Source organism: Lemur catta, chromosome 18, assembly GCF_020740605.2.
Source record: "Lemur catta isolate mLemCat1 chromosome 18, mLemCat1.pri, whole genome shotgun sequence".
Lineage (NCBI taxonomy): Eukaryota > Metazoa > Chordata > Mammalia > Primates > Lemuridae > Lemur > Lemur catta.
Window position 1 is genome coordinate 4,518,667 of NC_059145.1, and position 7,385 is coordinate 4,526,051.

Here is a 7,385-nt window from a genome sequence, read left to right on the forward strand (position 1 = left end):
CTTGCCTAATATGGTTCGTGTCTGGGGGAGGGTCACGCTGGGCCGGGCCGGTGTTCCAGCCATGAAGGGCACCCGCGTGTGTGTACTGTGTGCCCCACCTGTGGGTCGCCCTGGTGTGTGCTGGGGGAGGAGGTGGAGAGCCCGTCTAACGTCCCTCTCTGAGCATGTGGTCCTCCACCCTGTCTTGTGTCAGGCTGTGGATGGATGAGTGCTCCTGGGTTGGTGCCTTTGGGCTGTGCCTTGGGGGGAACTGCCTGGCCAATGGGTGGGGTCATTCGGCGGGGGCACGGTGCTTCCCAGAGCGAGACCGCTTTGTGAATGGGCAAGAGTGGGGTTAGGTGCAGTGGTGTTAGGGGCTGAAGAGTGAAGGGTGAGGGTGCTCTGGCATGCCCCGGTGGTGAGGGTGTGGCTCTGTGGGAGAGTCGAGGGGTGACGAAGGCTTTTGGCTGGCTGGTGTCATGGGCACGTTGTGGGACTGCTCTTGAGTTTGGGGCGGTGGGATCCCGTGGCCTTTAGTGAGTGGCTCGGGTCGTGGCGGAGGTCTCGCCTCCCTCGTTTTCCTGTGCCTCACCCTGGTGAGGTCTCATCCTGTACAAGGGTGTGCTCTGTCTTTTCCTGTCACCGCTGCGACCCACCCCTCGGTGAGCGGTCGCCCGACTGCGCTGCCCAAACCTGACCTCACCGTGAGGGGGGTGTTGCTCTGGCCGCCAAGGCTGTGGACGGCGTCCCCCTGCACTGTGCCCTGTTTTGAACTGTTGTTGGGCCTGTGTGTGGCAGGCTGTATGGCGTCGTGGGGTTGGTGGATCGCATATGCGTGTAAGAAGTGTTTATCTGGAGATGCATGCGACTGCAAATGGCGGTCGTTTCTGGGGCCTCTGAGGTGCGTGTGTGGTTGGGGGCTCACCGGAGGTGCAGCCAATTGTTCCAGGTGCTGCGGGACAGCCCTTGTGTGTAGGCCACTGGCGGTGAGATCCCGTGCGTGTCCTGGCTGGTGGATTGTCGTCTGAGGCTTGGCCACTTCCCCACTCGGCTGTCCTGGCACCTGGTGGTGCCTTTCCCCGTTGGTGCCTTTCCCCGTTGGTGCCTTATGCTGTGCCCGATGGCCCCCTGGTCGCTGCTGCCTTGAGCCATCTCGTCCTCCCCCGTGTAGCTTTCCTATCCAGGGGTTGTCCGTGTCCTGGTATTGCATTGCTCCCACGTGTTTGTAGCGGCCCCCTGTGGTCTGCCGCCGCTTGCCTGCAATGGCGGGGTGTGTGGGGCTCTCTCCCCTGGCCATCTGTCGTGCCATTACCCACTGTGCCCAGACGCCCATGCTGGGACCCGGACGGGCTTTGGCTGGCCCAAGCCTTGTTCCCAGTTGGATGGGTGTGGGGTGCCTACGGTTGCAATGCTGGCTGGGGCTGTGTGGGGTGTGGGCCCAATGGGCCTTCTCTATGTGCCTGCATGCCTGACCTCCCGCGGTGGGTCCGTGTCACCTCCGGGGCTGATGCCCTGCCTCTGTTGCTCCATGTTGGCCACACGTGTGCATGTGAGGTGCCCTTGCTTCCATCGCTGCTGGGCTTGTGGGTGCTCGGGTGGTCTGCCATGGTGGGGAAGGCTGGGATGTCAGGGCAGGGTCTGTCTCTGCATGCCCCCTGTCCTGCTCTGCTCTGCTCCCTATGTCCCCGCCCTCCTTGCTCTGGTAATGCCTGGCCCCCCAAAGACACTGGCAAGAACATTCCCCATCCCTGGTGGTGGGGTGTGCTTCTCGGCTCACTGCGCTCTCCTACTTGGTTGATATTGTCAGTAGCATATGCTTGTCTCAAAAATTAAACTATGCGTGTCTAAGTACACACGGCTGGTACAGTAACTGTGAATGGCTCATTAAATCATTTATGGTTCCTTTGGTCACTTGCTCCTCTCCTACTTGGATAACTGGTAATTCTAGAGCTAATACATGCCGATGCCCCTTCGTGGGGGTGTGCGTGCATTTATCAGATCAAAACCTACCCGGTGAGCTCCTCCCTGGGCCCGGCTGGGGGCGGGCGCCGGTGTCTTTGAGTCTAGATAACGTGCTGATCGCACGGACCCCGTGGTGGCGATGACCCACTCAAACGTCTGCCCTATCAACTTTTGATGGTAGTCGCCGTACCTACCATTGTGACCACGAGTGACGGGGAATCGGTTCAATTCTGGAGAGGGAGCCTGAGAAATGGCTACCACATCCAAGGAAGCCAGAAGTTGCACAAATTGCCCACACACGACCCAGGGAGGTAGTGATGAAAAGTAATACCAGGACTCTTTCGAGGCCCTGTAATTGGAATGAGTCCACTTGAAATCCTTTAACGAGGATCCATTGGAGAGCAAGTGTGGTGCCCAGCAGCCGCGGTAATTCCAGCTCCAATAGCGTATGTTAAAGTTGCTGCAGTTTAAAAGCTCGTAGTTGTATCTTGGGAGCAGGCCGGCGGTCCGCCAGGAGGCGAGCCATTGCCTGTCACTGCCCGTCACTGCCCCTTGCCTCTCGTTGCCCCCGTGATGCTCTTAGCTGAGTGTCCCGTGGGGCCTGAAGCGTTTACTTTGAAAAAATTAGTGTTCAAAGCAGTCCCGAGATGCCTGGATACCGCAGCTAGGAATAATGGAATAGGACTGTAGTTCTATTTTGTTGGTTTTTGGGACTGTGAGGTAATGGTGAAGAGGGATGGCTGGGGGCATTCGTATTGTGCCGATAGAGGTGAAATTCTTGCACCGGCACAAGACGGACCAGAGCGAAAGTATTTGCCAAGAATGTTTTCATTAATCAAGAACGAAAGTCAGAGGTTCCAAGATCAGATACCTTCGTAGTTCTGACGCTAAACGATGCTGACTGGTGATGCGGGGGTGTTATTCCCATGACACGCCCGGCAGCTTCCATGAAACCAAAGTCTGGGTTCTGGGGGGGGCGTATGGTTGCAAAGCTGGAACAAGAATTGACGGAAGGGCACCACCAGGAGTGGAGCCTGTGGCTTAATCTAACTCAACATGGGAAACCTCACCCGGTCCGGACAGGGGCAGGTTTGACAGCTTTCTCGATTCTGTGGGTGGTGGTGCATGGCCGTTCTTAGTTGATGGAGCAATTTGTCTTAATTCTGATAACGAATGAGACTCTGGCATGCTAACTACTTACACGACCCTGGAGCGGTCGGTGTTCCCCAACTTAGAGGGACAAGTGGCTTTCAGCCACCCGAGAATGAGCAATAACAGGTCTGTGATGCCTTTAGGTGTCCGGGGCTGCACGCGCGCTACACTGGCTCAGCGCGTGCCTACCCTATGCTGGCAGGCGCGGGTAAACCGTTGAACCCCATTCGTGATGGGGATTGGGGATTGCAATTATTCCCCATGAATGAGGAATTCCCAGTAAATGCATGTCATAAGCTTAAGTCCCTGCCCTTTGTACACGCCGCCCGTCGCTACTACCGATTGGATGGTTTAGTGTGAGGCCCACGGATCATCCCGCTGGGGTCGTCCCACGGCCCTGGTGGAGTGCTGGGAAGACAGTCGAACTTGAGGTAAAAGTCGTAACAAGGTTTCCGTAGGTGAACCTGCGGAAGGATCATTGAGAGCCCCGCGGGACCTGTTGCCAAGGGAGCGATCGACCGGCGGCCGGTTGGGTGTGCGTTTCCTCACGGGTGCAGGGGCCGGTGCTGAGCCCGGCCCCGCACTCCCGCTAGGGCGTTTCTCGAGGCTCGGGGGAGCGCGCCTGCACCCGTGATCTCGCCACCTTGCCGTCCCCCGCCATCCACACGCACCACTTCGGGAACCGTCCGCGCCCACCCAGCGCTGCGGCCTGCCCGCTGTGCGTCTCGGGATGTGCGGTGAGTGCCCGACGGGTCCCATTCGTGTGGTGTTTTGCCGGCGGGTCCCATTCGTGTGGTGTTTTGCCGGAGTTCCGGAGGGGTTGGGGGCTCCAGGCCACTGGGAGGGGCCCTGGCACGTCCCGCCATCTCCCGGTGCTGCCGCCACCCGCCGCCTGCCCGTGACGTTCTGCCCTTCCCGCCCCCACGCTGGTCGTCTGCGTGGTCCGTTCGTGTGGTGGTTGGGGTGGAGTCGTTTGGCCCGTTATGGGCGGCGGGCCCCGTGGCCCCCCCCGCGTGCAGCTGTCCCTGGAACCGGTGTGGTGGCGGTGGTGGTGGTGTCCCGCTGTTGGTGGTGGAGGGTAGGCGCCGCCGTCTTCCCTCCCCGTCCGCCCCCCATCCATGTACCTAGCGCATTCCGCATGTACTTAGCGCATTCCGGCGCAGAGGTTTAAAGACCCCTGGGGGTTGCCTGTCCGTCCTGTGGGTCGGGGGTGGTGGGCACGGTGTTTTGGGTGGAGGCTGGGGGGTGGAGGTCCTGAAGGCCTGGCCTTGCCCCGGCAAGACCCTCTGTCGTCCTCCTCCTCCGAGGTCACCCGGACTCCGCCCCCGGGCCGGTGGTGTTGCGCACGTGCCGCAGGTCGTCAGCGGCCGTTGTGGAAGAGGGAGCTTGACCCCGGCGTTTGTCGTCGCCGCCTGTTGCCGTGTGCCGCACCAGAGTTCTGTTCTGTGGGGGTGGGAACCCCCCGGGCGCCTGTAGGGCTTCCGTGCCACGCGCCGGGCGCCCCTTGCGAAAACTGACGTTTCCTAGTCTGGTCCTGTGGTCTTGACTGGCTCGGCCTGAGGCAATTCCCTCCCCCTCGGTGTGGGGAAAGTGTACCATGGAGGGCCTCCCTACGCAGAGGCCCTTGCCCATCAAACCTCATACGAGTCAACGTTGGATCACTCGGCTCGTGGCATCAATGAAGAACGCAGCTAGCTGCGAGAATTAATGTGAATTGCAGGACTCATGGACACTTTGAACGCACTTGTGGCCCCGGGTTCCTCGCGGGGCTACGCCTGTCTTGGCGTCACTTGATGATCAATCGCCTCCCCCCGCGCTGTGCATCTGGGCCTCCGTGGGGTCGCATGGTTGGGTGTTTCTCTTGCAGGGCCCCGCTGAGGGTGCCCTCCATCCCCCTAAGTGCAGACCTTGGTGGTGTGCCCCTCCTCTTCCGTTCGGTCCCCTCACGTAGGCCCGTCTTTGGCGCGTGTGGGTGGGGGCGTGGTGCGGTCGGGCCGCCGCCCGTAACGAGGGAGAAGAGGCCGGGAGGGCTTTCTCCTGCGGCCGCCACGTGCCATCCTCTCGTAGCTGCTTCGCGCCTTGCACCATGCACAGCCGGGCCTTCCCCCTTCTGGGGGGTTCACCTGGGAGGGCCCGCACCCATCGGTGGGTCTCGTCTGTAGGCGCTGGAGGTTTGGGGATGAGGGGGGCTCTGTGTGTGCATAGGGTGTCCTGTCTGGGTTGCCGTCCATCCCCTCCCGATGCCGTGGTGGCCCAGCGGTCTGGCCTGGCTCCCACCCCCGCTGCCCCCTCTTCCCCTCTTCCCCCATGGCGTCGTCGACTGAACGTGCCCTGTGCGGACGTGGGGGCTGGGTCCACGTCCCTGCTGTTACCCATTCAGGGCCATGCCCCGGGGATGCGTGCCCTGGTGGCGACCCGCAGGACGCTGCGGCATAATCGGCCGTTGCGTGGCTGCCCCCGTGGTTGCTGCACCCCACCGCTGCGCTGCGTGTCCCGAGCCTGGGTGCAGGCCTGAGGATGGGGGCCGATGCTGTGTCTTGGCCTGGTCGTCTCCTGACTGAGGGGCCGCCGAGGCGCCTGGGAAGAGGGAAGTGGTGGCCCGTTGGTTTGTGGAGGGGGGCTTCTGGTCTCTTAGGGTCTCCCCTCCCTCCATGATCCCCTCCCTTGCATGTCGCGGTGTGTGCCCCTTGAGGTCGGGCGGAGGGGTGTTGTGGTTGAGGCACGGGTGTCCTCCCCGCCAGCCCCGGTCCGCGCCCGCCGGCCCGTGCTCCGTCCCGTTCTCCCCGTGGCCTCCGACGCGCTCTCCTTCCCGCACCCGCCCTTGTGATGCGCCTCGGCCGCCGGGGGCTGGTCGTAGTGCACGGCCTGGGGAGATGCTGTCGTATGTATGGCTGGGGGTCGGTGGTCGACCGTGGCGCCCCCACCGCTCCGCTCTGTCGAGCGTCTGTGGTTCGCCTCCCGCCTCTCCCCTTGCCGAGCGTCCGTGCATGCATCAGGACGTGCTGTCGTTCCCTGCCACGCGTGTGTGCCTTCCTCCGAGGCGCGACCTCAGATCAGATGTGGCGACCCTCTGAATTTAAGCGTATTAGTCAGCGGAAGAAAAGAAACTAACCAGGATTCCATCAGTAATGATGAGTGAACAGGGAAGAGCCCAGCGCCGAATCTCCGCCCTGCGGTGGGGCGTGGGAAATGTGTCGTAGGGAAGAACCACTCCCCGGTGCCTCTCGTTGGGGGCCCAAGTCCTGATTGAGGCCCAGCCTGTGGACAGTGTGAGGCCGGTAGTGGACCCCGGTGCACTGGGCCTGGGTCTTCCCGGAGTCGGGTTGCTTGAGAATGCAGCCCAAAGCAGGTGGTAAATGCCATCTAAGGGTAAATTACCGACACGAGACCGATAGTAAGCAAGTACCGTAAGGGAAAGTTGAAGAGAACTTTGAAGGGGGAGTTCAAGAGGGCGTGAAACCGTTAAGAGGTAAACGGGTGGGTTCCGTGCAGCCCGCCCGGAGGATTCAAGCCGACGGCGTGGTTTGGCTGTGCTGGCGGATCGGCGGATCTTTTCCGCCCCCCATTCCTCTCGACTCCACCTGTCCTACTCCCCTTCCTGGGGGAGGTTGGGGGGCTCTGGTGGGTGTGGAGGTGGGTGGGTGGGGCTGGCGGGGGACTGCCCCCGGCCGGCGGCTGGCCGCCGCCGGGGACATTTCCACCGCTGGTGGTTTGTGGCAACTGGCTCCGGGACGGCTAGGAAGGCCCGGCGGGAAGGTGGCTTGGGGTCCCTGTTGTCTCCGCCGCCCTCCCTCTCCCTGAGAGGAGGGGGCGGCATGGGGGAGTGGGCCGAGCCCCTGGGTGTTACAGCACCCCGGCAGCAGCGCTTGACGAAGACCAGGGCCGAGGAAGTGAGACCCATCGGTGTGCTGTCCTCGCTGTGGGTGCTCACCCCCATGTGGGGTCTCCCACGAGTAGTCTCCCCTCCGTGTGGTTGCGACGGTGACTCTCGGGGGCCAGGCTGCCCCTTCCATGGTGCGACTGCTTCCCAATCCTCTCTGTGCTCTCCCCGGACTCCCCCTCCTGGGGGGCCCCTGTGGAGGCCCGCGTGGCCGTGGGCAGGGTGGACTGTCCCCACTGTGCCCCGTGTGGGTTGTGCCCTCGGGCCCCAGGGATCTTTTTCTCTCCAGGGGCCACGCTGGAAGTTTTCCGAAGCAAGCGCGCACACGGTGTCGGCGGTGACGTCGGCTACCCACCAGACCCGACTTGAAACACGTACCAGTCAAACACGTACCAAGCAATCTAACACGTGC

At 62.1% G+C, this 7,385-nt stretch overlaps 1 non-coding gene and 1 pseudogene across 1 annotated transcript in view; both read left to right on the forward strand.

Annotated features, from left to right (window-relative positions):
• Window positions 1-4,735: 4,735 nt before the first annotated feature.
• On the forward strand, window positions 4,736-4,882 carry LOC123623716 (annotated as a pseudogene).
• Window positions 4,883-6,136: 1,254 nt separating this feature from the next.
• The window catches only part of LOC123623714, a 4,863-nt gene continuing 3,614 nt past the window's right edge, over window positions 6,137-7,385 (forward strand). Inside the window, exon 1 of the ribosomal RNA XR_006729997.1 lies at window positions 6,137-7,385. This exon is cut by the window's right edge and continues 3,614 nt beyond it. This is a non-coding gene — a ribosomal RNA (28S ribosomal RNA).